We start from the raw sequence: 7,930 nt of genomic DNA on the forward strand, positions 1-7,930 counted from the left end.
GTGATTTCTGCAACAATGCATATGAAATAAGTACCAAACCTACCTCACTTTAAAAACAAAATATAGATGCTATTTTACCTCTGAGCTGTTTCCTCTTCCTTCAACCATACCTCTCACCTTCACTTTTTCAATGTACTATTTAAATTAGCTGGATTTAATATTTGTTACCAATGTATTAAATTAATGTCTGCTTCAGATTCAGACCTATGTTATTCTTGAATAAACAACTGAAATTTATTTTGTAATTTGTATTTGTCTCAAAGGATAAAGGTTTGTGTTTTTTTTAAAAGTGCAAGTAGAAAGCTATCTGATTTCTTTGGTGAATGTCCTCAGGGTATTTAATGGTTGAAAATGACTGTGATTAAAACACACCTCAAATAATTAGCTAGTAATTGACCTGCTTTGTTTGAGTCAGATTAATATTTGGCTAAGACTTTAATCTTAAATAAGAAGATCTAAATCCACTGAGGGAAGGGACTTATACTGATATTTGAGGTCATTGAGAGTCTTATGTCTGTCTCTTACTTAAAAAAATGTGAGAATGTGGTTCTTCTGTTAATATGTGATTTCAAAAATTTATAGATGGCTTTTTCTCTAATTATGCCCAAAATAATTCTTTCTTACTTTATCGTAGTTTATGTGAAGTACTCAGATGAGGTGAAAAGAGCTTCTGAAGGGCTTCAAAGGGAGCATACTGGTAGCAAACAAACCAGTACTGCCCACTGGTTTACAATTAAGGATAATGTAAACTAATTTCCAGTTTTCTCCTAATATCCTATGTCAATAAAAATAATTTTTATTATAATTATTAAGCAATGGTCTTTGACCTAAGGGGAAAACCTGGAAGCATTCTTCTGTCACACTTATTTTGGAATAACATTATCATGATTTCTGCCAAATACTAGTTAATTGGTCTACAGAGAAATTTCTGGGTGGTTGTTATCAATTAGGCTTAAAGACATAGATTGGTGGCAGCCTGTGGCTATTTTAAATAGGTGAAAATTAATGAAGCATAAAATAAGTTATTTTTAATCTTGCCTATTACTTTTATATAATTTGCATATTTAAAAAACCCATGCATGTATGAACAAGAAGATATTAGGGAATATGGCTGCACAGGTAATTTTGGGTCAGATATGAATACCAAGATAAGGAATTCGGAATTTTTCCTTCAATATGGAGCCACTAAAGATTTTTGTAAAGAGAAATAATAATAACAGCAATACTGGAAAGTAGGAGCTATGATGAATCCAAGTGAGACAAACAGAGGTTAAGTAACTTGCCCAAGCTCACACAGTGACTATCTTGGGCTGGTTTTGGCCATAGGTCTTCCTATCTTCATGCTCAGTGTTCCATCCAATGCATAATCTAACTGCCCCTCACGATAACAAAACTATGTATTTAGGAAGATTACTCTGGCAGTGGAATGTAGGATGAATTCCAGGAGAAGAAAGTGAGAGTAAGAAGACTATTTGGGAAGTTATTTCAGTGGCATATCTAATAGTATTAATAGCTAGCTATATTTACATAGCATTTTAAAGTTCACAAAGCAATTTGCACATATTATCTCATTTGATCCTAACAGGTTGTAATGATAATGAGAATTTGATGACCTTCCCTGATTTGAAGATCTTCCCTGCCCCCAATGGGCCAAATGCAATCACATGGAACCTGTGGTAGGAGGAGTTTGCTGAAGTGTGGAACAGAGGTCACCCAAAGCTGGAAGTCAGTGTAGTTAGAGCTGGAGGGAGACAGCTAGGCTTGGTAGTGTTGGTTTGTGGGAAGGCTAAAGGATGGTGTGGCTTAATTCTATGCTATGGTATCTTAATTTCTTTGCTACTATGATGGATTTGACTTTCTGTTGTTGGGATTTGGTTTTCTGGTGTCTGAATAAATATTTTGCTTCTGTCTTCTATATGGAGAGTCTGTTATATTTTGTGATTGAGAACTATGCTGGCATATTTACAGTCACCATCACTGCTGTGGATATTTCAATGGTGCTACACAGGCCTAACAAAGAAATTGAATTACTAGCCAATTGCTATGTGTTTTTGTCAAACACATTTAAAGCTATCAAATACCCTGAGGACAGCAATCAAAGACAATGGACAACTTTTTATTAATGTGAGATTTAAAAATTTACATATCTCCCTTTGTAGTGAATGCAAGAGTGAGTAAACTAAGGTGAAGGTGGTAGGAAAGGATTGTTAAAGGGCAATAAATAGAATAAGGTGACTAGGAGACAATTTGAGAGAGAAAGCAATGGTGATATTGAAATTTGAAGCCTTAGTAATTGGTTCATGTGTGGTATCATTAAATGATGTGAGGAATGTAGGAATGAGGGCTAGAATTTGAAAGGAGGAGGTAAACAATGTTTTAGACACACTGAGTTCAAGACCTTGGCAAGGGAAATGTCCAATGGGCAATTGATAAGTAAGAACTAGAAGGTAGATTGGGGAGATCATTTACATCTAAATTTTAATAGAAGCTAGGTGAGATCTCCCGGAGTAAATATGTGCAGAAAGACCACAGCTGAAGACTGAACTTTAACAAATACCCACATTTAGGAGCAAGTAGACAGAAGAAGAACTATTGGGGTATAAAGAAAAGGAACCATTAGATATATCAAGTAAAGTTAACAAGCATTCATTAAGTACATACTAAGTAAAAGGAAAACTATTACAGAGAACAAAGCAGTAGTGCTCCAGGAAGGAGGGAATGATCATGAAATGTCTACTGCTGAAAATATTTTAAAGAAATAAGAATTGAGGAGAGATCACTGATCACTTTAAAAGGTAATATTAATTAATTTCATAAAAAATTTTGCAAACCTGAGAAAGCAAGGATATGGGTTGCTCTCTGGTAAAACTTTATTAGTTACTTTTTTGGAGATGAATCACCATTTGTGACTTCCTTCTCTGTGCTTTCCTTACAAATCTCCTCTCAGCAGAGCTTTGCATTGTTATCTAGATCATGTATATCCAAATGTAGCCCAGAGAAATTTACAAGAGTGTCTTTTGGACTATAGACCATCATAGCAGAAAGTCTTCAGTATAAGGGACTCGGGAAACCAAAATTCCCCATCTTGATTAATGAAATTGGGAGAATTCTTTCCCTTTCCTTTCTTCATCCCCCCAACTTATTCTCTCCTCTTTCCTCCCCTTCTCCCTACTTAGCACTCCTTTTGCCTCATTTCTCTCTCTCTCTCTCTCTCTCTCTCTCTCTCTCTCTCTCTCTCTCTCTTCCTCCTCTATAGATGATCAGTTTAGAATTATGGAGACCTTCTTTATTTCTTAGGTGGGTGGGAAGTAAAGGAACACATAGGCTGTGTGTCTGTTATTTCTGACTTCAAAGTTTGCCATCCATTCCTGCTCCTATATCTGGCTTTCCTGAAATCTTGGGCAATTGTATAGAATAAGCTTCACTTGATATCATTTGGATTTTGTATAGGGGTAAAGTCAAGCTCTCCTGAGGACTGTTGCTGTGAATAACTTTAATGTTCTGATCACATAGTATAGTGAACTCTCTATTCAGCAGTAAACTAAAGCAAAACATTCACAGAAACCAAAGTACAATATTCACAGCAATATAACATAACAACTTATTACTAAAGTGGCCACATATTCTTAAACAAAGATGTCATTCCATAAGTCACAATCTGAATCAATCAATATAAAGTACCCATCTAAAGTCTTCTTTCATCTTGATTGAAGACTGGCTTCCAATCATCTTTAACTCAACCGTCTTTAAGAAGTACAAAATACAAAGTACAAAGGTCTCCCACCCCTAGGTCACAGTAAATCATGATCTTGTCAGTCAGCACTAAATACACAAAGAAAGTTTCTTTCATCTTGACTTGAGGCTGACTCCCAAACTCCATGGTTTCTCTTCCATGTTCTCAACTCTTGTCTGAATTCACCCAACTGTCACCTGGATTCACAGGTAGGCAGCTCCCAGCTCCTGGGTCAGCTCCTGGTTCAACTCCTGGTCCAGCTCCACACATCAAGCTCAACAGAGTCACAATAATGTTCACACACATTGCTGGCACTATCATCAATTCACTTTCTGCCTATGAAATCAACACAGACCAGCAGATAGGGTCTCTGTCTGAGAAATTAACATAAATCAGTAAAGTCCCAGGAGTTCTGAAAACATCGGCAAAACCCTCCTTCTCCTTCAGGACTTCTATGAAGAGACAGCAGGAAAGTCCTCTTTAAGGACTACTGAACCAGCGGTAAGGTCCCAGGGCTTGTGTAGCAACAGCAATGTCCTCTATCAGCAGACAGGTCTGACAAAGTAACATCAATACAGACAGACAAACTGCCATCACCACAGCCATCCTTATTCCCAGTTCTGCTCGGGTCCCAGCTTGTGCTTCTGCTTTTATATAGCAAGTTCCTCCCACTGTGGGCTTCACAGGTCTTGTTTCTAACAAAGACTTCATATAATTACAAGTGAGGCTCAAAGACACTTGAAGAACTGAAACAAGGAGCTAAGTACTACTTTGCTTGCCATTACAGTAGGTTATTTCCTTTTGCTGCTAGTGTCTTCCCTCTATTGATTATTTTTAATTTATCCTATATATAACTATTTTCAATTTTCCCCATCAGACTATAAGCTTCTTTAAAACAGACATATTTTTGACATTCTTTTTTAATACCCCCAGCATCCAGGACATTGTAGGTGTGTATTAAATTCTTATTGACTTACTGCATAGTATGGATATGTATTTATCACCATATCTTTCATTTGGAGAGGATTTTGTAGCCAAAAGCAGGGATTAAAACAGGAAAGAGAATAATTTAATTATTTTCATTTTAAGAAAAATCCTGGAGACTCAGAGAGATATAATAGCAGTAATTCATCTAATAGAGATGTAGATAAAGTAGCTCTAATATCTTGCTGAGGAAAAAATTTTTCATTACGATTTCATTTGGTTGATAGTAAAATCTTTTCTTTATTCAAATGAGATCAAATAGTTTTTATATTTTCCTTTTTTTTGGAGGGCAATTGGGTTTATGTAACTTGCCCAAGGTCACATGGCTAGGTTTTTTTGTTTGTGTGTGTTAAGTGTCTGAGGCCAGATTCGAAATCAGGTCCTCCTGACTCTAGGGCCAGCACTCTACTCACTGTGCCACCTAGCCGCCAACTAAGTCTCAATACCTAAACACTAATAAATGTATTCCAAATATCAGCATACATATACAATGACAAATTTTAATGAAGTTAACAGAATAGTGTTACTAAAGACTTGTAACAAATTTTGCAAAGCATTCTAAAATTAAACATATATAATTAAAAGGGCATAGTTTTTGTACATGCATGTATGTAAATGTGTTTTTGCATTAGCTACAACTGATTAGTAAAAAAATTGACACTTAAAATAGTTGCAACAATTTGTAAATTGTCAGAATGATCCTGCCTAATTGTAGACATCCTTTCCCTTCAGTTTCCAGCTCAAAATTACATATGTAGCCATGCCTCAATTCTTTGAGCTATTACCATAGCTAGAGATCATGAATTTGAATATAGAAAAGCATCTCTGTTTTCTCAATACCAGACAGATCTGAAATGATATTCCTTAAAGGACATAATATTACCAGCTGATCAAAGTTCCAGAAATAAAAGAGAACTGGAGGTCAGACAGATCAGTGCCTATTTCCTCAACAACTCCTTTCACATGTCTCTTAGTCTTTGTTGTCCCAGTTGTATGATCACTTGAAATGCCAGTTCATATCCTTACTATGGATATGACTGAAATGCTACACATATTTTCATTCACTGATGCATAGCAATCACTTTAATGAAGGCTTCCTTACTGGAGTGGTTTGCTATTTCTTTTTTCAGCTCATTTTACAGATGAAAAACTGAGGCAAACATGGTTACGTGATTTGCCCAGGATCACACACAGGTAGTCTGAGGCCAGATTTGACCTGTCTTCCTGGCTTCAGGGACAGCATTCTATTCATTGATCTGAGCCACCTAGCTGCCCACCAGTAGATGCAGGTATATTTCTATCCTATCTCTATCTCAATCTCTGCATCTCTTTCTACCTATATATTTTGATATCTCCCTATTATCTCCATATCTAGTTCTATTTCTATCTTCATTGCTTTCTTTCTTTTAAAAATTTTTAAAATTCATTTTACTTTTAATTTATGGAATAAAATAAGCATTTTCTTAACATGGTGCAATAAAAAAAGATGATTGCATATGAAACTGCAAATCTCTTATGTACAACTTGCTATTCCTTTTAAATATATAACAGTTATCATGTAAATTTCTTTTCTTCCCCTTATTTTTTCTCTCCTCCTGCTGTCCTAGAGATGGCTACCTTTAGATACTATTACACACACACAAATATATATGTGTGTGTACACATACACATACACACATACACACACATATACACACATATCTATCTATCTATCAAATCATTCTATACATACTTCTATTCATCAGTTCTTTCTCTGGATGCAGATTGTGTCTTCCTTCATATGTCTTTTGTAGTAAATCTGGGTATTTATAATAGTCAAAATGACTTAGTTACTCAAAGTTGTTCTTAAAACAATATTGCTCTTACTGTATACAATATTCTCTTGGTTCTGCTCACTTTACTTTTCATTATTTCATGCAAGTCTATTCATGGTTTTTGAACATCCTCAAGTTCACCATTTCTCATAGCGCAGTAGTATTCCATCACAAACATATAACAAAACTTGTTCATCCATTCCCCAATTAACAGGTATTCCCTAAATTTCCAGTTCTTTGTCAACACAAAGAAATTTGCTTTAAATATTTTAGAACATACAAATTCTTCTCCATTTTCCCTTATCACCTTTGAAAATAGACATAGTAGTGGTCACCAAGTGATAACTGAAATGATGAAAATAATAATCTATATTAAAAGTGTCCCATGTAACTTTTTGATTTGAGTGATAACTTTTTAGTTCTATTTGGTTAATTTCTCCCACCTGTAAGTTCCTTTAAGCCTTTCCAACACTTTTGCCTTCTCTTAGATCATTTTGGATCTGCAAATGAAGTCTTAGTGTTTAAATATTACTTTAATTCTATTTTGATGCTTACTACTAGTAGTAGACTCTTAGTTGTCTGCCTCAAATTCAGGTCACATTGTTCCTTATTATTTTTCATTTATTATATTGTTTATTATTTCTTTCATTTATTATATTGTTCTTTATTATTTTTCAGAGTAATCAGAATAATCATCCATGCCACAACTATTTACTTTTTCCCTTTACTATTTCCCTTCAGTCTTCAATATGCAATTCCATATGTAATTCTTTAGAATCTCCCCTCTTCTTGTCTCAAAAATTCCTTCCTCTCTTTCTCTCATATTGGAGGCACATGATCAGTGTTTGACTCAACTGTTCCTGACTTCTGTGGGGCTCCAGCTTTCACGTCCTCCAATTCATGTAAAAGGCGACTCTGAACAAACTTTGGAGCTACACAATCCACAAAATGACACAGGGAATCTTACCTCCCACTGAGGACAGCCTGGAAGGATGGCAGAAAGTGGCCAGTGCAGTGCTCTGGGAGCTGACTCCTACCCCACAGAGCTGGAGATCTTAGCCTCAGGGTGGCCATAGTCAGCCTCCAGCTGGAGGGACTTAAGATTACTGGCATCTGTGGAAGTCTCCAGAATTATCAACCCATAGATGCTAAGGACAAAGTGAGAGGTCAGTGCAGTGTGGATTTTGGGAACAAGGAATTTGGGAGTGTGGTCTACCTTTGCCTCCAGGTCAAGAAGTGGCTGAGGTGCAGAGGTTGTGCAGCTGCAGGCATGTGGCTGCTTCAGCTCCTGGCCTGTAGATTGTAGGGGAACCAAATTGAGGTTGAAAGAACCCACTCATCACCTCCTGAAAAAGATCCCAAAAAAGAAAACTCCTAGGAATATTGTACCTAGATTCTG

Source organism: Petaurus breviceps, unplaced genomic scaffold, assembly GCF_028583685.1.
Source record: "Petaurus breviceps papuanus isolate PSGF00001 unplaced genomic scaffold, PetGlider_PUasm1.0 76, whole genome shotgun sequence".
NCBI classification, from domain to species: domain Eukaryota; kingdom Metazoa; phylum Chordata; class Mammalia; order Diprotodontia; family Petauridae; genus Petaurus; species Petaurus breviceps.